General features: G+C 37.9%; 1 long non-coding RNA gene across 4 annotated transcripts in view; it reads right to left on the bottom strand.

Moving 5' to 3' along the window:
- Nucleotides 1-24375, bottom strand: part of LOC143666261 (uncharacterized) — a 164057-nt gene that overhangs the window by 112802 nt on the left and 26880 nt on the right. The gene's annotated exons all lie outside the window — the stretch shown is intronic.

Genomic DNA, 24375 nt, shown 5'->3' with positions numbered 1-24375 from the left:
AACGCCCTACTGCATTTGTCCCTGCTTATTCACCAATCACATCTGTGCCATGCTCTCCTCACTGGGTCCCATCCACAGCAATCTTTGGACAGTTCCTAAGACACTCCACATTCTTTCCTACTTCATGGTGTCTTCACTTCTCATTTTCTCTGCCTGGAACACTCTTGCCTTTTCTTTCCATGGCTGCCTCATTGTTCAGTTTGCAGCTTATGACCTTCTTGGTAAGGTCCCTAACTAACTTCTAAAGCAGCTTCTCCTCATGCCTCAGTTATTCCTGTCAGAGCCCCTGCTTATTTTCCTTGTAGAATTTATATCATGCCACAACTTATTTATTTGTTTATTGTCTGCCTGTGCCATCGCAACATAAGCTTTATTAAGTCAGGGGCCTTACTGATCTTGTTCACTGCTCAATCTCCTGTGCCTTGCCAGTGCCTGGCACATAGTAGGTACTCAATAAAACATATTTGTAGAATGAATACATATAAGCTGGGCGAACAGGGTGGAGGTTTGCCAGGGAGAGTGCCATTCAATAGATTTTAGGTAACTAAGACACAACCCTAAAAGTCAGTACTGTAGGGCGGGCAATGGTGGCTCAGTGGCAGAGTTCTCGCCTGCCATGACGGAGGCCTAGGTTCAATTCCCAGAGGCTGCCATGCAAAAAAAAAGAGAAAAGTTAGCATGTTATATGGTAACAAGGCTAATTACAAACCTGCCAGTTGGTGGCCTGGGTTGCTATTGCCCTAAGTCATGACAGCTAATAGCCCCCAGTGAATCCAACAACATGTGTCTGAAAAAGGAAGAACTGACCACTAACAACTCTGAGTTCAGCATTGTAGAGAATGGCGCCTCCAGGAAAAAGAATGTGTTTCTTATTCTACATGGAATTGGTTATTAAATGTATGAGAAGTCAGAGTTGTGAAGGCAGACAATCAAAACCAACTGAAGAATCAATCACATACCACCCCTGTTTCAGAGGTAAAAATCATTAAAAGGGGAAATGCGGACATCCACTATTTCTGAGTAGGAACTGGAATGTCAGACATAATTACAGAATTAGAATTTTAAATGTTTTTAGGCAAGTTAACAAATTATTACATGAAGAAAATTGAGGAGGAAAATGACCTGCTTCCCTCCCCTGACTCTTAATTGGCCATGAAGAGAAAATGCTTGAAAAATTCATGTATCACTCCCACCAACCTGAAACTTTTCAAAGTTCCTTGTAAATAGTGCTATTTGAGTGAAGAGGAACCTGGTGACAGTCAGTTTAGAAAGTGGATTGGACTGATCAAAATGTATGTGATTTGAATCCAAGATAAGGAAAAACCCACATGCATAAATCATCCTAATGAGCACTACTGGGGATTATGGACACACGTTTCTATGCAAGAAGCTTAGAATATATCCAAAATTAGAATAAATTACAAGTAGAACCATTAAACCCAAATATTTTGCTTACTTTTCAATAAATTATAGTCTGATAAAGTTATTCCTTCTTATTCCTTCAATACCATTTTTTTTTTTTTTGGCTTTTGTTCCTGATGCTCAATGTTTTCCATTGGTTTCAGGTGAATAACTGGGGCCTTTTGGTAAAAGCAAAATAACCTTGTTTCGAGTAATTTTTGTTTAGCTGAGATAAGAAGCCTTTGGTTTGTTTCTCACCACCCCACCCCACCCCATCCCATTTTTGTTCCTTTTAGATCAACTTTTTAAAAATCCTATATGTATATATTTTTAAAGGGTGGGTGAAACTAAAAGTTGGTACCACAGAAACAGGGATGGACTATAGTTAATAGCACAATTATAATAATAGTCTTTCATCAACTGTAACAAAGGTGCTGCACAAATGCAAGGTGTTAATAATGGGGAAGGGGGTATATGGAAATTTTGTATTGTCTGCATGATTATTCTGCAAACCTACAATTTCTCTAATGAAAAAAAGCGAGTTAAACATGATTATATTTATTTTGACCGCTATCTAGTTCTTCATCTAGACTTTATGACTTGATACTGTAAACATTGGTACTTTTGCAATCAGGAAAGGTGAGGCAATGTAAAACTCAGCTTAGAGCAAGGCTTCTATTCCTACCTGTACAGAGAGTCAATTGTTAATAAAATGGAGCTAATCTAAAAGCTGAAGAAGGCCAAAACGGATGGGTCCACATCCTGGTACATTGTCAATCAAGTTAAATATTGATGCAACAATTCAAACAATGAGTTTTTAGAGTCTTCCAACAAGGCACTTAGTCAAAGTTCAACCACAGCTTCTTGAGATCTCAGCTTTATATTTTATGCTGAGACATATGGTTATTTTGAGGTTCAACTGTCACCTCCACCAGTTATTAGTGTAGTCATCCATTACCTGGCCCTGAATCTTGAGAACTCAGTAGCTATGTTATTAAATGTTTGGGTTCTTCAATTTAATTTTCCCCTGACTGGGTTTATCACCATGTTGTTTAGAGAAGGACACTGCCAGCTGCAGAGGTAATCACGGGGAAGTCTATATATTCAGAACCACTTCAAAGTCTGCCTCATTCTAATGTTGTCTAGAATTGGGTTGTTTCTGAGCTGCCTTTCCAATGTAGAGACTCTTCATTAGAGGAAGTGTAATAGAGGATTCGGCTGATGGGTGTGCAGTTTTGAGGCAGTTGTGTACCCTAGAAACACCATGTTCTTTAATCTTCATTCAATATCGTTTCCATGGAGGTGTGACCCACCCAATTGCGGATGACCTTTTTTTTTAGTTTTTAAATTTATTATTGTGAAAAATAACATATATACAAAAAAAGCAATAAATTTCAAAGCACAGCACAACAATTAGTTGTAGATGGGTTACAATTCCACAATTTTAAGTTTTTACTTCTGGCTGCTCCAAGACACTGGAGACTAAAAGAAGTATCAATATAGTGATTCAGAAGTCATACTCATTTGTCAAATCCTATCTGCTCTGTTATAACTCCACCTTCTCCTTGAATCTTTCTCCCAGTCTTTAGGGGTATTTGGGCTATGCCCATTCTAACTTTTTCATGTTGGAAAAGGCCATTGATAATATGGAATAGGGGGATGAAGCTAGATGATGCTCTGAAGAGGCTGCCCCTCTGGGTTTCAGGACTTATCTTGCCAAGGAAACCATCTGAAGGTTCTGGTTTCTGGAAAGTAATCATAGTGCATGGAACCCTTGTAGAATCTCAGATAATGCCCTAGGTGTTCTTTAGGGTAGCTGGAATGGTTTTTTGTTGGGGTTTAGCAAACCATGATAAGTAGCAATGTCTAGCTGAGGCTTCCATAAGAGTAGCCTCCAGAGTAGCCTCTCAAATCTATTTGAACTCTCTCAACCACAGGTACCTTATTTGTTACAATTCTTTTCCTCCTTTTGGGCAGGAAGGCATTGTCAATCCCATGGTGCCAAGGACAGGTTCATATCATCCTCGGGAATTATATCCCACATTGCCAGGGAGACTTTCACCCCTGGATATCATGTCTCATGTAGTAGGGGAGGGTAATGATTTCACTTGCAGAGTTGGGCTTAGAAAGAGAGGCCACATCTGAGCAACAAAAGAGGTCCTCCAGAAGTAACTCTTAGGCATAACTATAGGTAGGCTAAGCCTCTCCACTACAGAAATAAGTTTCACAAGAGCAAGCCTCAAGATCAAGGGCTTGGCCTACTGACTTGGGGATCCCTAATGTTTGAAACAATATCAGGGGTTACCCAGTGGTGAAGTTTAATAGCTCCATATTTTTTCTCCCTTCCCTTAAGGAATTCTGGAATGAATCCTATTATCTTAAGCTACACAGAATTATAAGCCCTCATTCCCATTCTGGGCTCCATGTGTTTGGTTTCTTTAAATGAGCTATCCAGCCAGGTCAAGTTAGATTATGTGCCAATGAAAATTTAGGATCTGGACAAAATAAACCTCTCTTCCTTTGGTCTCATACAGTAGGTGAAGTTCTAAAATACAATGTCATCGTTGCCCCTGAATTCTGATCCCCCTTAGTCCTGACCTGATTGGCTTTGTTCTCATCTCTGATTGGAGCCTGATCTCTTTTTCAGTTTCTTTAACAGTTGTTGTAAGTAGCAATGCTGACTTTCGGCGCTGCAGATCTCTAACTCTGAGGCTTAGGTGTCACACAGGTAGCCAAAGGTCCAGGGAAATACCAGGTTATACATATATAGCGCAGCATCTCAAAATTTAAAAATAACATCAACAGCTCTGGAATAAATGTGTCTTCTGTAAGAGTTTACAATCTAGGCCCCAATTTTCCTGTAAATATCTTCTAAATGAGACCATACAATATTTTCTCTTGTTTCTGGCCTATTTTGCATCACATACTGTCCCACAGGTTCATTCACAATGTTGCATCCCTCATAACTTCATTCCTTTTCTAAGCAGCAAAATATTCTATCATATGTACACACCATAGTTCACCATTCTGCTTCTCAGTCAGTGTACCCTTCAGCCACCTCTGTTCATTCAGCATCATGTGTAATGTTCTAAGTCAACAGCCCATCAATACTCTCAATTTCAGACAATTTTCATTGCTCCTAAGAGAAAAATAACTGATAAACAAAAAACCTCACCAAATCAAAAATACAGACTGTCCCTCAAGTCTTGTCCACTCCCCACCATTATTTACTTCTGATATTGCTTCCCCCATACCCCATTATTAACTCTTTGTAAAAGATTCATACCTTTGAGTTATTCATACAAGAACTTATTTATATTTATAGTGTTAAACAGTGGGATACATAGCTTTACACAACCCCTTCTAATCATTTTCATATTCGGTATGGTAATATTACTTATAGACCCACTAATGAACTACCTTCACTTCTATTCAGTTCCCCTACATTTAAATTCAACCTCATTAGCTAACCACTTCCCCATCTCTAGCTTCCATGTATCTCTAGTCCCCTATATTCTGTATAATAAGACTCCAAGTTTACCTTTACCAAGGTCATAAAAGCAAAATTATACAGTATCTTTCCTTTTGTGTCTGGCTTATTTCACTCAGCATTATGTCATCAAGTTTCATCCATCTTATCATGTACTTCAGGATGTTATTTCTTCTTACTGCTCCATAATATTCCATCATAAATATATACTTCATTTTGTTTATCCACTTGACTATTGATGGATATTTGGATTGTTTCTATCTTTTGGTGATTGTGAATAATGCTGCTATGAACATTACTATACAAATGTCTTTTTGTGTCACTGCTTTCAACTCTTCTGGATACATACCAAATAGTGGTATTGCCAGGTCATAGGGCAACTCAACATTTAGTTTTCGAAGAACTGCCAGACTGTCTTCCATAGTGACTGCAGCATTGTACACGTCCATATATCAGTGCATAAGTGTACCAATTTGTCCACGTCTTCTCCAACATTTGTAGTTTCCTGTAGTTTAATAGCAGTAATTCTTATAGGTGTGAGGTGGTATCTCATTGTAGTCTTGATTTCATTTCCCTTATAGCTAATGAAAATGAGTATCTCTTCATGTGCGTTTTAGCCATCTGTAATTGCTCTCTGGAAAAATGCCTATTCATATCTTTAGCCCATTATAATTGGGTTGTTTGTTCTTTTATTGTTGAGTTGTATGATTTATTTATTTGTACAGTGTATCAAACCTTTATCTGAAATGTGATTTCCAAATATTTTCTCCCATTGAGTCAGGTGCCTCTTCACCTTTTTGACAAAGTCGTTTGAGGCAAAAGCATTTTATTTTGAGGAGTTCTCTTTTACCTATTTTAAACTAGGTCTTGAAGATTTTTCCTATATTTTCTTCCAGTTTTGTGGTACTGGTTCTTATATTTAGGTCTTGAATCACTTTGAGTTAATTTTTGTATATGATGTAAGGTAAGGGTCCTTTTTCATTCTTTTGGCTATTGATATCAAGTACTCACATACCTGTTTATTGAAGACTATTTTGTCCTAGTTCAGTGGATTTGGGGGGCTTGTTGAATATCAGCTGACCATAGATTTGGTGGTTCTATTTCTGTGCTTTTGATTCAATTCCATTGGTCAATACTTCCATGTTTGTGTCAGTACCATGCTGCTTTGACCAATGTGACTTCATAATAAGCTTTGAAATCAAGAAGTGTCCATCTTTCCACCTTTTTTTTTAGGATAATTTTAGCTATTCAAGGTCTCTTTCCCTTCCAAATGAATTTGGTGACTCACCTTTCCAAGTCTTCAAAATAGGCTTTTGGAATTTTGACTGGTATTCCATTGAATCTGTAGATCAATTTGGGTAGAATTGATATCTTAGCTGCATTTAACTTTCTTATCCATAAGCAAAGAATGTCTTTCTGTCTATTTAGATCTTTTTTATTTCTTTTAGCAATGTTATGTAGTTTGCTGCGTAGGGAGTCTTGATTAGGTGGTTTCCATGAAGAAGTGTCTCAACCCATTCAAGTCTGAGTTGCTTACTGGAGGCCTTTAAGAGGGAACCATTTTAGAAAAAGCCTCAGAGCTGACATGGACAAGAGACCTTTGGAGATGCAGAAGGAAAATGCCCCCCAGGGAAGCCTTTTGAAATGAAAAGCCAGGAAAGAAATCCAGTAGACATCACCATATACCTTTCCAGCTGACAGAGAAACCCCAAATGTCCTTGGCCCTTTCTTGAGTCAAAGTATCTTTCACTGGATGCCTTAGCTTGAACATTTTTTATGGCCTTAGAACTGTAAACTTTTGACTTAATAAATTCCCTTTTTAAAAGCCATTCTATTTCTAGTATATTGCATTCTGGCAGTTTTAACAAACCAATACAATAGTTATAGTCTGTGGATACTGGCCTAATGGATGTACTTGTTGCTGACCTGGTTGATCCCATGGGGAAGCTGGGGCATCAAGAACCAGCAAAAAGAGGAGGTGGGAGAAACTCCCAAGGTGGGAAGCCAGTAATTGCATGTACCTTCAGCAGTCTCTACTGTAATTAAATTAGGAGGGTCTACTGTATGGTGGCTCTAATGTCTACATCTGTTTAATACTCAGGTATTCCTAGTTTAATGCAGGAACTGTTTGGATGAAAAAACTTCTTGTAACCCCAGTCAGCAGCTATTTCTTTTGAAAGTTAATAATCTTGGCCCTTCCCGCTCCTCCTCAAGTCCATACCTTCCTTGTTTTTTCAGTTACTGGGGACACTTAAAAATAAATCCATCTTGGAGCTGTGTCAGTGACATTGATACCATCTTCTCCTTCATCCTGTCACACAAACTCAGCACAACTGGACTGTTTTGATATATCTGGGCTGAAAGTCTTATCCATCAGATCTGATGTGCATACCCGTTTTCTATCATGCACTCATCCCCATCAATTAGTATGGCAGGATTCCCACTTAAACAAGGTGCAGAACCAATCTCAGTAAAGCAAGTGTCATGTCAGTCCAATCCTGGCTCAGACAAGGACTAAAAGCAAATAACATAGCATTTCCGAAAAGATTCTTACTTGTGAATGGTCCTGCCAAAGTTAGCCTCATGTTTCTCTTCAGGGGACTGTCGCTGTGGAAATCTTTAATCACCACACTCATTTTTATGCTCTTCTTTGTCTTGGTTAGAAAAAAAGCTGTCATTAAATATTTTGTGGATTCGGGATTATTCTTTTAAAACAAAAAGTTTTTCTTGTTGAAACAAACATGGGTGTTGTGAAACACAGAAGGCTACAATAAGAAGTGTGGGGTGAGCCTTCATCCCCAAAGCTGTGAAATACCCTGACAGTCAGAAAAGCACCATTGTGGGGAGGCAGCAACGAAGCCCTCTTTGTATACTGGTTTTAGGACTAGAAAAGGTGGCTCTGATAGTTTTAGAGAAGAAATACTAAGCATAGATATTATAGCGATGGGCTCTCCCAAAAAGCTCCCCACTCTAGCTCATGGTTAAAGGTCTCAAATGGGCTAAGAAGCAGAGGGAGAAGAGATATGTAGACTATAGGAACAGGATGGGGAAGATAATAACCCATTACTTTAAATAATTTATAAATGAGAAGGAGTTGTGAAGCTTTGCTTGACTGACCAACCAACCAACCAATCAAGCAACAAAACCATAAAGCATCTGCCCGTTCAAGAACTATCAATAACGTAGAATGAACTTCTACAATAGTGAGGTAAGTTCAGTTAAGTGTTCTGGTGCCATCTGGGTAAGGGAAAACAAGGGTAATAATTTTTTTCATTCAGTGGGTAGGTTTATTTTGCATCCATTTTATATACTATATTTTCCCCCGAAATGAGTGCATCATTGTTTTTTACAAGGAAAAAAAACCAAACAATAAACACTTCATTTAGGAAAAGTAAGATGGCAAGATAGACAAAAAACATTAAACTGTAGTCAAAGGAATTCAGGAGACACAAACAAAGACATTTGGGCAAATAAAAGAATTACAATTTAAGAAAGATTGGCAAGGAGGAGAAATTGCTGATAAGCTATTGGAAGGAGCCTGCTCTGCTGTAACATTCAGTCATAGAGTAGAGCTAACGAAGCCCTCATTCCACAGAATGACAATTTTGCACTTATTGCAGCTGACCTTGCTCGGGGCTTCTCTTAGTTTTCCCCAATAAGCATGACCTAGAGAAGGGCAAACCTTGTGCATTGGGAGTTCTTAAAGTTACCACCATGGATTCTGTAAATGCAGCAGGCCATCGAGGCACTGAGCACACAGAATAAGTGCTAGAGCCTACATAGACCGGCTCATGAGAACTATTCTTAACTTTTGAGGAATTTTGCCATGTGGTTGTTAAACGCAGGTATTATTTAAGATTAAATTATATAAACATAGCATTTAAATCACAATTTAAAATGAAGGCAATAGATACTCAAAACTCATCACTTCCTGATTGTTTTACTATTATCTATGGTCTTATGACTTTTTGCATGTAGTATATATGTGTATTAGTTTGCAAGCTGCCGGAATGCAATATGCCCAAATTGAAATGGCTTTTATATAAGGAATTAACTAAATTACAAGTTTACAGTTCTAAGCCTATAAAAATGTCCAATCCAAGGCATCCAGGGAATGATACCTTAATTCAAGGAAGGTCATTGGTAAGGAACACCTCTGTCAGCTGGGTCATCACGTGGCTGGCATCTGCTGGTCCCTTGTTCCTGGGCTCCATTGCTTTCAGCCTCTGTTCCTGTGGGGGTTCCTCTCTTTGCTTCTCTGGAGCTGGCCTTCACCTCTTGGCTTCCCTTGGCTCTCTCCAGATTCTGGCTTGTTAACATTTCCTGGCAATGCTGGCTGGGCTCCAGGCATCTCCAAACATCTGTGTTTCTGTTCTACAAGGGTCAGCATCTGTGTCAGCTCTGGGCTCTGAAGTTTCTGTTGGCTCTCTCTCTGTTGGCTCTGTCATTTATGTCTATCTCCAAAATGTTTCCTCTTTTAAAAGATTCCATTAAACTAACCAAGTCCCACCTGGAATAGGTGGAGTCACATCTCCATCTAATCAAAAGGTCACACCCATAGCTGGTGATGCCACAGCTTCATGGAGATAATCTAATAAAAATTTTCTGCCCTACATTATTGAATTAGAATGAAAAGAAATGGCTGCCTCCACTAGATTGAATAAGGATTATAATATGGCTTTTCTGGGGTATATAATATTTTCAAACTGGCACAATATGTATAGTGAAAATAATACAGAAAATGTGCCCCTGGCCAGCTCTTGCCAGCTCTGTGTTTAACAGCATCACATCGAGAGATTGAAATTGACTACACTGGGAGTGTTCACACCATGGAAATCAGTAAATGCTACAAACCAGGGCTATGCCCCCAACCCAGACCTGCTATTAAACATTTACCAGGACATCACCGCCTGAAATCTATAAATACAAGCTTCCATGTTTTGTAATAAAGCAGGAGAGAATCCCCCACAACCCCTTTTATATCATTCTGCTGCATTTTCCCAAAGTTGAGCCCTGCCTTAGATTCTCAGAGTCTCGAAGGGGTTGTGAAAAGGGCATTTTCAATCTTCTCTCTCCCAAGGACTCCAACATAACTGTGATACCAGAGCGGGATGCAGGAGGAGAATGACATTAAACTGCACCAAGAACTGCCCTCCTTCTGAGCCAGAGGATTCGTCCCTGAACCATGTGCCCACCTCTTCTTTTAGGACCAGTTCTTCCCCCATAAGTTTCCTTGACCCTTCTTGTTCATGTACTGCTGCTGTCCTGAGGTCCTGCTTAGCCTTACGTTCCCGAGTCTAGGCTACAGTGATGCTAATAGGATAGAAAAGAGCCCAAACAGGACAGATGTGAGCAAGAAAGAGGGAAAGATTATGATTTGTCTCTAATTAGTTGTAGGTGATGAAAGTAAAGGTCAAGTCAAAGATAATTCAGTTTAACATCTGCGCCAGTTTGAATATATTATGTATCCCAGAGAAGCCATGTTTTAATCCTGATCCAATCTTGTGGGACCAGCCATTTCATGTGTGTGTGTGTGTGTGTGTGTGTGTGTGCTGTGTGGTAAGGTCACATTTCATTTTTTTTCCATGTGAGTATCCCATTATTGCAGCACCATTTGTTGAATTTTTATTTGTTTTTGCTTGTTGGGTTTCTGTTTGTTTATTTGTTTGTTTTGGGACTTGCATGGGCTGGGAATCAAGCCCAGGTCTCCACATGGCAGGGGAGAATTCTACCACTGAACTACCCTTGCACCCCTAGCAGCCATTTCTTTTAATCCTGATTCAATATTGCAGGGCAGAAACATTTTATTGGATTATCTCCACGGAGATGTGACACACCCAAGTGTGGGTGTCACCTTTTGATTAGATGGCGATGTGACTCAAACCATTCCAGGTGGGTTTTGATTAGTTTATTGGAGTCCTTTAAAAGAGGAAATATTTTGGAAAGAGCTCAAAACAGAGATACAGATGTTTGGAGATGCTTGGAGCCCAGCAGACGTCACCATGTGCCTTCTGATGAGATGTTAAGCAAGCCAGAACCTGGAGAAGCAAAGTGAGGAACCCACGTGGAAACAAAGGCTGGGAGCTGTTTGAAACCAGAAGCCAAAGACCCCACCCCCCAGATGCCAGCCACATGACTTCTTAGCTGACAGAGGTGTTCCAGACCCATTGGCCTTTCTTGAATTAAGATGTCTCTTTCTGGATGCCTTAGTTTGGACATTTTTATAGGCTTAGAACTGTAAACTGATAACTAATTAAATTCTCCCTTTAAAAGATATTCCATTTCTGGTATATTGCATTCCAGCAACTTAACAAACTAGTACAACATCTTTTGACGCCACTGGATTCAGACAACGAAGTGTTAGGATTGCAAAGAAGAATAAATTCTGTCATTAACATAGTTGAGGGGAGTACAGTTTCAATTTGCAATCCTAAGAATAAGAGGTGATACTGTGGGGAGGTGATTTTATTGGCTTGAAACACTTCCCAAAGATTGAAATACTTCTCTAAAAAATATTAGTACAGTAGGGAACTGTAAATGTCCATTTAATTTCTTGGTAGTTTCTTTCACTCCTTATCTGAGTAAATTTATTTGGGGCATCATACAGTGCTAGCCTACGCCTTCTTTTAAAATGTTCTCCTCACTTAGACTCTAAAGAGGCTCTCTCATAGTTGTGTGAATCCTTCCACACAAGTCTCTTTCCATCCTCTTCTCCTGCTGCACATATATTAATGCAACTAAGCATGAAACTAAGTTTGAGGACACAGTTTTGCAGAATTAAATGGAACTTTGTAAATGTATGAATGGAGATATAACTATCAAAGCACATGCTAGCCTGGTCATATCACCAAAATGGTGGAGGAGACACTCCAGTGTTCTGTATATCCCCACAAATATATATGTATAATATATACATATATATCTAACAACAGCACTCCCAAATATATGAAGCAAATACTGACAGAACTGAAGGGAGAAATAGATTGTCCAAAATTACTAGTAGGAGACTTCAATATACTACTGCCAATAATGGATAGAACATCTATCCAGAAGATCAATAAAGAAATAAAGGACTTGAACAATACCATAAACTAACTAGATCTAATGAGAAATATGTAAACCACAGCAGAATACACTTTCTTCTAAGAGCACACAGATCATTTTCAAGGATAGACCATATTTTAGGTCACAAAACAAGTCTCAATATATTTTAAAATATCTTCTCCAATCACAATGAAAGGAAGCCTGAAATCAATAACTGATAAAAATGGAAAATTAACAAATCTGTGGAAATTAAATATATATTCTTAAACAACCAATGGGTCAAAGAATAAATCACAAGGAAAATTAGGAAATATCTTGAAACAAATGAATATGAAAACACAACATACCAAAATTTAAGGGTTGCAGCAAGGGCAATGCTCAGAGGGAAATTTATAGCTGCAAATGCTTGCATTAAGAAAGAAGAAAGATCTCAACTCAGTAATCTAACCTCACATCTGGAGGAACTAGGAAAGGAAGACCAAACTAAACCCAAAGTGAGCAGAAGGAAGGAAATAATAAAGACTAGAGCAGAGATGAATGAAATAGAGAATAGAAAAACATTAGATCAAGGAAATCACAAGTTGGTTCTTTGAAAAGAGCAATAAAATTGACAAACTTTTAGTTAGAGTTACAGAGAACAAAAGAAAGGGGATACAAATAACAAAAATCAGTACTGAAAGTGGGTATAATATCACTGACCTTAAAGAAGTAAAAAGTAGTATAAAAGGATAATATGAACAACCATATACCAACAAATTAGAAATTGACAAATTCCTAGAGATACACAGATTACCTAAACTAACTCAAGAAAAAATGGAAGATCTCAATAGACCAATAAAAAGTGAAATGATTTAATTAGAAATCAAAAACTTCCCCCAAAAGACGAGTCCAGAACCAGATGGCTTCACTGGTGAATTTTACCATATATACACAAAGGAATTTTGCCATATATACAAATTTTGCCAATTCTTCTCAAACTCTTCCAAAAATTGAAGTGGTGGGAACATTTCCTAATTCATTCTATGAGGCCATCATCACCTTAATACCAAAGACAGGTAAAGATATCACAAGAAAAGAAAATCAGAAGCCAATATCCCTCATGAATATAGATATGAAAAACATCAACAGAATACTAACAAACTGAGCCCAATAGTACATTAAAAAAATTATGCTCCACGATCAATTAGAATTTATTTCAGGAATGCAAAGGTAGTTCAACATGAGAAAATCAATCAATGTATTACATCAAACTAAGAGAATGAAAGAAAAAAAAATCCACATGACTGTCTCAATTGATGAAGAAAAGGCATGTGACAAAATCTTGATAAAAACACTCAGAAAACTAAGAACAAAAGGGAAATTTCTCCACATAAGAAGGGATACATATGAAAAACCCACAGCTAACATTATACTCAACAATGAAAAATGGAAAACATTCCCCCTAAGGTCAGGAACAAGACAAGTAGCCCACTTTCACCACTGCTATTCAACAATGTACTGGAAATTCTTGCTAGAGCAATTAGACAGGAAAGAGAAATAGAAGACATCCAAATTAGAGAGTAAGTAGAACCATCCTATTCACAGATGGCTTGATCCTATTTAGAAATGATCCCAAAGAATCTACAAGAAAGCTGCTAGAGCTAAAAAACAAATTGAGCAAAGTGACAGGGTGCAAGATAAATATGCAGAAATCAGAGGTGTTTCTTTATATCAGCAATGACTAGCCAGAGTAAGAAACAGTTCCATCTACAATACCCACTAAAAGTAAAATATCAGGAATGCACTTAACCAAGGATGTTGTGCTGGTCTGAAACTATTATATACCCCAGAAAAGCCATGTTTTTTGTTTGTTTGTTTTACCTGGGCAGGCACCAGGAATTGAACATGGGTTCTGGCACCATGCTATTTTAATACAGCCTTTTGGGGGCAGATCTATTATTGGATTGGACCTTTTGATTAGGTTGTTTCCATGGAGATGTGCCTACCCATTCAAGATGAGTCTTAATCCACTTACTGGACTCCTTTAAGAGGGAGACATTTTGAAGAAAGCAAAGCCATTTGTAGAAATAAAATCCCCCACAAAAGCCAGAAGGATCCACAGGAGCTGAGAGAGCCATTTTTTTCAAAACTTTTTTTTATTGTATAATATAACATATATACAAGGCAAAGAAATAAAAAGGCCATAGCTTTCAAAGCACTCTTCAACAAGCAGTTACAGGACACAGCCCAGAGTTTGCCATGGGCTACCACACCACTCTCCCAGATTTTTCCTTCTAGCTGCTCCAGAATATAGGAGGCTAGAAGGATAAAAAAAATGTTTATCATCAAAATTGACTTTTCTTTTTTATGAAAAATGACATATATACAAAAAAAGCAATAGCTTCCAAAGCACAGCACAACAATTAGTTGTAGAATAGATTTCAGAGTTTTATATGGGTTACAGTTCCACGATTTTAGGTTTTTTACTTCCAGCTGCTCTAAGATACTGGAGACTAAAAGAAATATCAATTTAATGATTCAGCAATCACATTCATTTGTAAAAAATCTACCTTCTCTGTATAACTCCACCATGACCTTTGAACTTTCTATCCCTCTCTTTAGGGGTATTTGGGCTATGGCCATTTTAACTTTTTCAGTTTGGAAGGGGCTGTCAATAATATGGGGTAGGTAAATGGAACTATCTGATGTTTTGGAGAGGCTGGTCCCTCTAGGTTTCAGGACTTATCTGGTCCAGGGACCCATCTGGAGGTTGTAGGTTTCTGGAAAGTTACCCTAGTGCATGGAACCTTTGTAGAATATTTTATATTGTCCTAGGTGTTCTTTATGATTGGCTGGAATAGTTTTGGTTGGGGGTTGGCAAATTATGATAGGTAGCAATGTCTAACTGAAGCTTGTGTAAGAGTACCTCCAGAGTAGCCTCTTGACTCTATCTGAACTCTCCCAGCCACTGATACATTATTAGTTACACTTCTTTCCCCCTTTTGGTCAGGATGGAATTGTTGATCCCACAGTGCCAGGGCCAGACTCAACCCCAGCAGTCATCTCCCATGCCTCTAGGGAGATTTTCACTCCTGGTTGCCATGTCCCATAGGGGGAGGGCAATGATTTCACTTGTAGAGTTGGACTTAGACAGAGAGGTCATATCTGAGCAACCAAAAGAGTCCTCTAGCAGTAACTCTTAGGCATACCAGTAGGTAGGCTAAGCTTCTCCACTAACAACATAAGCTTCAGAAAATAAGCCTCAAGATCAAGGGCTTTGCCTATTGATTTGCATGTCCCTTATGTTTGATACAGTATCAGGGGATTCCCTGATGGTAAAGTTTAATAGTTTCATATTTTTCTGAGAGAGCTATTTTGAAACCAACCCAGCAGAGAAAGGCCAGCAGATGTCATCATGTGCTTTCCCATGTGACAGAGGAACCCGGGTGTAATTGGCCTTTCTTCAGTGAAGGTATCTCTTGTTGATGACTTAATATGCATTTCCATGGCCTTAGAATTGATGTGTAATTTAATAAATTTGTAAAAACCAATCCATTTCTGGTATCATGCATTCTAGCAGCTTTAGCAAACTGAAACAGATGAAAAGCATTTGACATGGAAAACTACATATCATTAGTGAAAGAAACTAAAGAAGACCTGCATTCATGACTTAGAAGACTTAATATTGCTAAGATGTCTGTTCTAGTTTGCTAGCTGCTGGAATGTGATATACCAGAAACAGAATGGCTTTTAAATAGGGGAATTAAATAAGTTGCTAGTTTACAGTTCTAAGGCTGAGAAAATGTCCCAATTGAAATAAGTTTATAGAAATGTCCAATCTAAGGCATCCAGGAAAAGATACCTTGGTTCAAGAAGGCTGATGAAGTTCAGAGTTCCTCTCTCAAGTGAGAAGGCACATGGCGAACAGGGTCAGGGTTTCTCTCTCATCTGGAAAGCCATGTGGTGAACACGGCATCATCTGCCATTTTTCTCTCCTGGCTTCCCTTCGCCAAGCTCCCTGGGAGGCATTTCCCTTCTTCAATTCCAAAGGTTGCTGGCTGGTGGACTCTCTGCTTCTCATGGCTATGTCGTTCTGCTCTCTCCAAATCTCCAGCTTTCTCCAAAATGTTTCCTCTTTTATAAGATTCTCATCAACTAATCAAGACCCACCCAAATGGGTGGAGACATGTCTCCACCTAATCCAGCTTAACAACCACTCTTGATTGAATCACATCTCCAGGGGGATGATCTAATTACAGTTTCAAACACACAGTACTGAATAAGGATTAGAAGAAATGGCTGCCTTTACAAAATGGGATTAGGAGCTTTTATAGGTTACATACATCCTTTCAAACTGGCACAATGTCCATAATACCCAAAATGACTTACAGAGTCAACACAATCCCAATAAAAATTCCAACAGCTTTTTTTTTTTCAGAAATGGAAAAGCTAATCATCAAATTCATATGTAAGGGCAAGGGGCACCAAATAGCCAAAAACACCTTGAAAAAGAACAAAGTTGTTGGACTCACCAACTTCCAGTTGCAAAACTTTTACAAAGCTCCAGTAATCAAGACAGTGTGATACTAGTACAAGTACAGACATGTGGACTAATGGAAAGAAATGAAAATTCAGAAATATGTCCCCACACATATGGCTAATTGTTTTTTGACAAGGGTGCCAAATCCACTCAACAGAAGAAGAATAAATAGTTCTTCCAACAAATGCTGCTGGAGAAAGGGGATAACCACATGTAAAAGAATGAAAGTGGATCCATACCTCACTCCATATACAAAAATGGACACAAATGCATCAATAACTGAAATATAAGAGCTAAAACTATAAGATCCTTAGAAGAAAGATATGGAAACACCTTCAGGGTCTTTTGTTAGACAATGAATTCTAGACTCTACACCAAAAGCACAAGCAATGAAAGAAAAAATAGATAAATTACATTTCATCAAAATTAAAAACTTTTGTACATCCCAGGATATTTACAAGAAAATGAAAAGACAACCTACAGAATAGCAAAAATATTTAGAAATCATATATCTGATAAGGATTTAATATATAGAATATATAAAGAACTCATACAACTCAACAAAAAGATAAACAAACCAACTTAAAAATGACAAAGGACTTGAATAGACATTTCTCCAAAGAAGATATACAAATGGCCAAGAAGCACTTGAAAATATGTGCAACATCATCAGCCATTAAAGCAATGCAAACAAAACCATAATGAGATGCCACCTTCCACCACAACGAATGGCTATAAAAAAAACAAACAGAAAATAACAAATGCTGGTGAGGATGTGGAGAAATGGGAACCCTCGTATATTGTTAGTGGGAATGTAAGATGGTACAGCTGCTGTAGAAACTAGTTTGGCAGTTCCTCAAAAATTCAAACATAGACCCATCATATGACCCAGCAGTTCCACTTCTAGGTAAGTACCCAAAAAAATAAAAAGCAAGAACTTGAACAGGTATGTGTGTACATCATTGTTCATGGCAGCTCTATTCACAGTAGCCAAAAGGCAGATATAACCCAAATGTCCAAAAGAGATGAATAGATAAACAAAATGTGATATATCCATACAATGAAATATTGCTCAGCCATACAAAGCAATGTTCTCATACATGCTACAACATGGATGAACCTTAAGGACATCATGTTGAGTGAAATAAGCCAAGCATAACAGAAAAGACATTGTATGACTCCACTTACATGAATCAACTAGAATATGCATTTATTTATTCACAGAGACAAAAAGTAGAATACAGGTTAACAGGGAAGGGGTGGAGGAAGGGTGAATGGGAAGTTAATGCAAAATTGGTGCAGGGTTTCTGTTTGGGCTGAAAGGAAAGTTTTGGTAATGGATGTGGTGATGAAAGCACAACGATGTGAATGTAATTAATGGCCCTGAATTACACATTTGGGTATGAATGAGACAGGAAATTTTGTGTTATATATATATTACCACAAGTTTTTAAAAGGGTGATTAAAAAGACAATGACAATTAATTAATGATGTAATAGATCCAATGCACGATCCTGGTCTGGATCTATTACAGAGGAGAACATGCCCCAAAGGGCATTTTTTAGACAATTGAAAAAAATGAAATATAGACTATATACTTTATATCAATGTTAACTTTCTTGAACTTATAACTGAACTTAAAGTGCTTAGACTATTGAGCATCTTTGTCCTCGGGAACGTACGTGGAAGTGTTCAGTGTTAGAGGAGCATGATGTATGGAACTGACTCTCAACTATTTAGAAAATAGATTAGATAGGCAGAATGATAGATAATAGATAGGTAAGTAGGTAGGTAAATAGAATGATAAAATAAATGTGGCAAAATCCTGATTAATTGGTGAATCTGGGTATTTGGGTAGCGGATATGTTGGTATATACTATGTATTGTTTCTGTATTTTTGCAAATTTCTCGTAAGTTTGAAATTATTTGAGAATAAAAAGATTTTTTTAAGGACATGATATACCTAAGTAAATTGTGAAACTTAAGATATAATTTTATTTGTTCTGAGGCAGTATAACAATAGCAAAATTTTCATCAGGATAGAAAATTAAAATAAGGTGAAACCAAAGGGATCGCCTGTGTTCCTTAAACTCTTTAGCTGTGATAAATCTAGATTCTCCAAGGTTTCCTCTTCAGCACTGTTCTCTACCTGTTCACCGTTTTTTCCCCAGGGCTCTGATCCATGCCCAGACTCCAACTACACCAACACACCAGTGTCTCCAAAATGGCATGCCTGAGACTGTAAGTTTCATGTTCAAATATGTTAGAGAAGCCCCAGATGTAAAACTTGAGTTCTCAGAGAACTGCAGCACATTACCAAACTAAAGGCTCTGTGAAGTCCTACAGTAACAGTAGTCTGAAGAACATCTTTTGGGAAATACTGCACGAAATTTATATTCTGAGCCCACTACCTCTATTTTTAGAATGGTGTTTCCAGTTGCTTACTGTATATTTACATTTAGATGCCCCTTGGCAATTCAAGGTTAGCATCATCAAAACTGACATCATTTTTTAAATTAGAGAAGTTGTAGGTTTACAGAAAAATCATACATAAAATACAGAGATCCCATACACCACCCTTGTATTAACAACTTGCATTAATGTGGTACATTTATTACAATTCATGAACATTTTTACAATTGCACTATCAAGTATAGTCCATTGTTTACAATAGCATTCACTGTTAAAACTGGTATCTTTTTGCCTTTTTGCCTGACCCAAAGTTTCTTCTCCTCTGATGTCCTTTTTCTCCTATATTTCCTATTTCTTGCTATGGGTGATACTTCAGCTGTGAAAAAAAAAAAAAAAGACCTGGGAGACACTGTGGTGGTTTGGAGCTATGCACTCCCCCCAAAAGCATGCTCTTAAACCTAATCCATTCCGGAAGTAGGACCCATTAGGAAGTAGGACCTTTTGATGAACCCATTGGAAGTAAGACTTTCTGATGAGATTACTTCAGTTAAGGTATGTCTCAGGATAGGTCTTCATTCTATTACTGGAGTCCCTTATATGGGGAATGAAATTCAGACATACAGAGAGAGAGAGCCAGGGGAAGCAAGAAGCTGAAATTCCACAGAAACTGGAAGAGAAGGGAGAGGCCATGAGACCCTGCAATGTGTATTGCCATCTGACAGAGGAGCCCAAGACCTAGGGTCATTGGCAGCCAGCCCCAGAACTCCAGTCCTTGGGATGAAAGCATTGCCTTGATGATGCCTTGATTTCAACATTTTCCTAACCTCAAAACTATGAGCCATAAACCAACGCTTTGATGGTATTTGCTTGAGTAGCCAAGGAAACAAAAACAACCACCTACACTGCCCTCTTCTCTCCCTCCATTTCTCCACATTTACCCAACACGATTACTTAGATCTGTCGAATCTGCCTTCTCAATGTATGTCTAATCTGTTTCCCCCTCTCCAAGTACTTTACCCTGTTACTTTTCCTCTTGTCTGTAACAAAAACCTCCTCCCTGCTTTTGTTGCCTCCAGTGACTGCCGTGCTTCCAGATGGATGGTTCTAAAACACAGAATGATGACATCCTTCACTGGCTCCTTCTTGTCTACAGATAGTCACAACTCCCATCTTAAGTGGTATTCCATGTTTAATTTAAGATTAGGGGCCAAAGTTTTCTCAGTTCCTCCTGAGTGATTTAAAGAAAAAAAAGCCCTCTAATTTCCTTTAGAGATACTAATGTGTCTCTTTTGAATTTAAAAAGCCATTGAAAGCATTAAAGTGGGGTTTGGGGAGCATAAAAATATGGCCATTTGTTGATGCTCAATTTTTTTTAGCCATTTATTTCTGACCACAGAAAATCGAGAGCTGATTGTTTAGGAACTCACTAGACTAAATAATCTGAGTCAAACTCTCGCTTGAGTTAGGGAACTGGAATACTAAACACCATAACCACATTGAAACCATCACCCTCACCCCCACAGAAAGCTGGTAAAAACTCTGGCAGCTGTTTAAAAAAATGACATTTAAAAAATTTCCAATGGTACGAGATGCTGTGCTGTGAGAAAAAGCAGGTTTCATAACAATATTTATAATGCGATCTCAAAACATTCATCTTTATACCCTCAAGTGGTAGAACTAATATTTTTCTATACAAGGAAGAAAAAAAAACACCTGGAATTAAGATACTTTATCTAGGGTTGGGGAGGGAGATTAGGCGGTAAATTGGTCATTTGCACATTCTTCTTTTTACTTAATTTTGTTTTCTGTCTATAATGAATATGAATTTTTGTAATAAGAAAAAATGTATGGTTTAAAAAATATCCTTAAAAAATGTTGGCAGTCCACTAGATTGACCAGTCTTGTCCTACTTACGTGCAAGATGACCTCAGTTTACCTCCCTTCCATGCCCCTAAGTTTTGTTTTTCTTGCAGGAAAACAGCATGTCAATTTTAAATAGTCAATAGAGTACTTTCAGTGCTGAACCATGTGGTCTGGCATTTAACACATTTTCCAGAAGAAGGTAGCACAACTCAACCATGGTGACAGGCCTTCTAAGAAAACTCTTGCTCCTCTGTATGAAAGTTTAAAAGTAAAAATAGGAAGCTGGTTTAATTTCAAAATATATAAAGGATGCATACTCAGAGCAGTAATTTAAAAAGTCACTTAAAGACCTTACATTTAAGCTAAGTTTACTGTTTATTTTGATTTATTCGTAAACCAATCCATTCCAATACCCTAGATATTATATTAATTCTGCATGGATTCCCCCCCTTTTTTCACGAATAGTCTTATTATAGCTGGAATGTTTAATGATTAACTGCCCCATTGTTTTCAAGTAGATTTCAAGTACTTAATTAAAATCTTGGTTTTTCTTTAACTTATTTGGAATGGGTTGGTGGCATGTCTTTACTTATTCCTTTTCATGCTTTTATTTTAAAAGAGCTTTCCTTTTCAGTATGCTAGAACAAAACTAATTTCAAATATATTATACATGCCTCTTAAGAATTTTTCTTTACCACAATTAATTTAAAAAATATTAAGTTGATTTAATGCTTTAAAAGCATAAATATTAAAGTTGACTTTAATATTTGAGAAAAAAGCAGATATATTTTAGTTCAATTAGGGTGAATATCTTCTTATTTAATTATTTTGTTTAATAAATTTTGCAAATTTTAAAAGGCACACTTACTATTTCTGAAATGTCTCTTCTCCTCTAAAGGATCATAATACAGAACTCTTTTACTTCTCACATAATAGAACACACACATAATTAATACAGTGAGTTTAAAATTAAGAAAACATGGTAGTTTAAAAAAATACAACACTGAGAAATGTAGGGTTTTTCTTAGGATCAGTGGTGCCCAATAGAACATTGCGTGTTGATGGAAATGCCCTCTGTGTGTGTGTTGTCTCAGACTGTAGCCCTTAGCCCTGTGAGCTCTGGGGTTAGTATGGATAAGAAATAAATTTTAATTAATTCAAATTCAAATAGCAACACATGGCTAGTAGCTACCATATTGGACTGTATATCTATGGAGTTATAGTTTGTTGAATTGTATCCAGATAAAAGGATTTATGGATACTTGCCACTGAGTAATGTAATTTTTGCCCTAATAAAATCAATGTTGGGACATGCCTAATACCCTAAAAAGAGTAAATTAGCTGTTTTCATTGCCTCTTTACTTCTAACTCGTCCTTGGCAGATGGTAGGAAATGAGAGCTCCATCTATTTCCCCTGAGAATACCGTTGGCATTTCACTCTTACCAGCCATTGTCTAATTCAGCCCCACAGGCTTTCCCGAAGAGCCTCAAATAGATTAAAAAATGAAGTCCTTTATTTTCTACTTATAGGAGACTAATGAGCGAATAATAAAACTTTTATTTTCATATATGACTAAGGAGTCTTTATTAGTAATTTACTAACAATTAATAAGGCTCAGTTTTGGATTCTAAGGGTGATAGTTAATTACATTCCTGTCCCCACCTTATTAGTGAGGATCTCAACAGGTGACAAAAGGTACAATCAAGCCTGTGATTAAGGAGCATTTTAAGAAAGGACTCTATTTACAGAAGTGTGGGCTGTGTTCAAGGAAACCTCCAAGGCATGGTGCAGTACCCCAAGGTGAGCAACAGAGGTAAGCTGTCTCACTACTTGACCTGATAAAGCAAGCAAAGGGGGCAGTTTCTGGAGCCATTAGAGAGTGACCACAGGAAAAGACTCCTGGATAAGAGCTGTGGTCTTTGGTAAAGGGACACAGCCAACACTGGAAATCCTACTCATACCCCATTCTCTCATATCCTCTTGGTGCCTCCCATTGGCTAAATCAACTAGAAGCTACAATAGAAAGCAAGGGAGCCTTGTAGATACCGTCCATAAGGGGCAGCCTTTGGAAGCACAGACAGGGCAGATAGCAGCACAGTTAGGAGATTTGGAGAGGGAACAGAAAATTTAATACCATCCTCTACTCATTTTTAAAAAAATATTTTTATTGACAAATCTTCACACATACAGTCCATACAAGGTGTATAATCAGTCGCTCACAATCTCATCACATAGCTGTGTATTCATCACCATGATCATTTTTATAACATTTGTATCACTCCAGAAAAAGAAATAAAAAGAAAAAAGAAAAAATTCATACACACCATACACCTTACCGCATCCTCTCATTGGTCACTAGTATTTCAATCTTTCCAATTTATTTTACCCCTTATCCTCCTATTATTTATTTAGTTTTTATCCTATTTTTTTTTACTCATTTGTCCATATCCTGGATAAAAGGAGCATTAGATGCAAGGTTTTCACAATAATACAGCCACATTGTAAAAACTCTATCATTATACAATCATCTTCAAGAATCAAGGCTATTGGAACACAGCTCAACAGTTTCAGGTACTTCCTTCCAGCCACTCCAATATGCCATAAACTAAAAAGGGATATCTATTAATGCATAAGAATAACCTCCAGGATAACCTCTTAACTCTGTCTGAAATCTCTCAGCCACTGAAACTTTATTTTGTCTCATTTCTCTCTTCCCCCTTTTGGTCAAGAAGGCTTTCTCAATCCCATGATGCCAGGTCCCACCTCATCCCAGGAGTTCTGTCCCATGTTGCCAAGGGGATTTACATCTCTGGGAGTCATGTCCCACGTAATTGGGAGAGGGCAGTGAGTTCATCTGCCGAGTTGACTTAGAGAGAGAGGCCACATCTGAGCAACAAAAGAGGTTCTCTGGGGATAACTCTTTGGCATACTTTTAAGTAGCCTTACCCTATCTTTTCCAGGAATAAGTATCATAGGAGTGAACCCCAAGATCAAGGGCTCAATCTATTGATTTGTTTGTCTCCACTGCTTGTGAGAATATCAGAAATTCTCCAAATAGGGAAGTTGAATATTTCTTCCTTTCTCCCCAATCCCCCAAGGGGACTTTGCAAATACTTCTCTATTCACTGCTCAAATGACTCTGGGATATATCAGGGCATCCCACTAACCCAAACCAAAAAGATCTCATGCCCTATTCAAGATTCTATGTACTTATACCCCCCCAACTCTTAAAATTGGAACCAATTGAGAGAAACACAGAAACTAACCAAGAGAGATCTTAGATGGATATAAAAACATCTGTTTTATTACTCATGAAAGCAAGATTGAATGACAAAATTTAGATGTGTTTATTGGATCCAATTCACTCCGCTCCATCTACTTTCACTGGAGATCCCTGCACACCACCACTGTTATTTAATTTAACAAGCACGAATTTCTAACATTATTGGTTACCGTGGTCTCCCTCAGAGTAAGAGCTGGGCTTTAACATTATCTCAGTATGCTTATCACTGCAATTATCAGCTACAGCAGCTTTGCACCCTGGCCTGGAGACTGTATCATCCCCCTATTTCTGGACTCTACTTCCCTAGAAGCTGCATGGAGGATGGGGGCGGGGGTGGTGGTGATGGTGGAAGCTAAGTGATA

Source organism: Tamandua tetradactyla, chromosome 22 (genome assembly GCF_023851605.1).
Source record: "Tamandua tetradactyla isolate mTamTet1 chromosome 22, mTamTet1.pri, whole genome shotgun sequence".
Classification (NCBI taxonomy): Eukaryota; Metazoa; Chordata; class Mammalia; order Pilosa; family Myrmecophagidae; genus Tamandua; species Tamandua tetradactyla.
The sequence above is the reverse complement of the archived record's forward strand: the minus strand, read 5'-3'. Positions and strand labels throughout refer to the sequence as shown.